This window comes from Otolemur garnettii, unplaced genomic scaffold (genome assembly GCF_000181295.1).
Source record: "Otolemur garnettii isolate 467f Iridium unplaced genomic scaffold, OtoGar3 scaffold00025, whole genome shotgun sequence".
NCBI lineage: Eukaryota > Metazoa > Chordata > Mammalia > Primates > Galagidae > Otolemur > Otolemur garnettii.
In genome coordinates this window covers 12427771-12428754 of record NW_003852420.1, presented here as the reverse complement: position 1 = coordinate 12428754, position 984 = coordinate 12427771, and the positions used below count along the sequence as shown (strand labels likewise).

The 984-nt window shown below is 52.9% G+C and overlaps 1 protein-coding gene across 1 annotated transcript in view; it reads right to left on the bottom strand.

Annotated features, from left to right (window-relative positions):
* Positions 1-984, bottom strand: part of UBOX5 (U-box domain containing 5) — a 100664-nt gene that overhangs the window by 1213 nt on the left and 98467 nt on the right. The gene's annotated exons all lie outside the window — the stretch shown is intronic.

The window sequence follows — 984 nt, the reverse complement described above, 5'->3', positions numbered from 1 at the left end:
CTTCCTTCCTGGTCTGCTTCCTCCAGCTTTGCCCCCTCAATCTGTCCTTACACTTCCTCCATGACCCACCTGTGCAGCCTGACACTCCAGGGCTCTGCTCAGGGGCTCCTCCTCTTAGGGGCTCCACATTGTCTGGGACAGTGGAGACTCTCTGCATGGCCCACCCGGCCTCAGCCTTTAGGGGCCAGGAACCTCCAATCCCTTCATTCCTACACACACTCTGAGATTTGGCTTCATCTGCAGACCTGCCTCAGGCCCTTCTCACACCACTAGGTCATACACCTGTCCTCCCCCAGGCTTTGGAAGTCCCTGGACAGGAAGACCTATGTCTGTGTGTCTCCTCTGATTATTCTCTGGGCCTAGATGGCATCTCCCATGCCATGTGCTCTGTCAATATGTGATAAATGTACCTGGTGATCCTGCTGGTAACACAAATAGTAAAAAACTAACAAAAAAAACTGTGCAATGAAGATCTAACATTCACAAGAGATAAGTAGCAAAGTAACCCAGCTCAGCTCCTGGGACAGCTGGATGGCAGGGACACCCCATGCCGAGCACCCCAAGTCTTTGTGGGAGAGCAGGAATTGCAGTGTGTTCTGGACAGTGCTCTTCTTCCCTGACACCCCTGAAGGCCAGAGCCAGAAAGACGGTGGCCCGGCCTCGGTTTGCTTTGGGCCAAACATTAAGCAACCTACAAGTACCAGGAGTCCCCATAGACACACAAGGCAAGAACTACCCAATGAGTTAGAAGATTCCTTTCCTTACAGGTGAACATCTGCAAGGAAGGGAAGGAGGGACGGAGGGAGAGAGGGAGGGAGAGAAGCCAGCAGGAGAAAGAGCCCCTGACTGCTATTTCCTGAGTGGCCCCTCCCTGCAAGAAGCTTCAGAGCTCTGCCTCACCCTCAGGTGCACATGAAGATTTATTTCAATTAGGGTCTTAAAAGTCACACCTGGCACCACACCAGAGGAAGCCAAGGGCCCCAG